Source organism: Etheostoma spectabile, chromosome 19 (genome assembly GCF_008692095.1).
Source record: "Etheostoma spectabile isolate EspeVRDwgs_2016 chromosome 19, UIUC_Espe_1.0, whole genome shotgun sequence".
Classification (NCBI taxonomy): Eukaryota; Metazoa; Chordata; class Actinopteri; order Perciformes; family Percidae; genus Etheostoma; species Etheostoma spectabile.
In genome coordinates this window covers 19,050,063-19,050,532 of record NC_045751.1, presented here as the reverse complement: position 1 = coordinate 19,050,532, position 470 = coordinate 19,050,063, and positions in this window count along the sequence as shown.

The window sequence follows — 470 nt, the reverse complement described above, 5'->3', positions numbered from 1 at the left end:
TTGATTCATGTGTGTTCTCCTAGATAATTAAGTTACATGTTAGTGTGCATAACTATGAGGGGCTCAAATGGAAATTGATGATTCTTTCTCTCTTTTAGAAATAGGAGTGCTGAGAGCCACGATGGCATGTGCACCCACCCAGCGCCCCAGAAGTAAGCAACAGTAATTTGAAGGATTTGATCAGATGTGTCTGTAAATTGCGGTTTACAATAAATATGTAAATAATGTATGGAATTTTGCGGTTGCCTATAACTTTGAGGGGACCGGTATTAAGATCCAAACCACATCTTTTTTTCTAATCCAAGATTAGCTAGATGGTTTGTTGTCTAAACTAAGGTGACCAGATTTCTCAGACAAAATCCGGGGAAATTTTCAGCTCAGAAGCGCATGTACCTCCAAAAAACGTCATGTTTTTATCTGTAAAACTTAAAACGGGGACACTAGACCTAGAGCTGTTCTCATTATGGGCT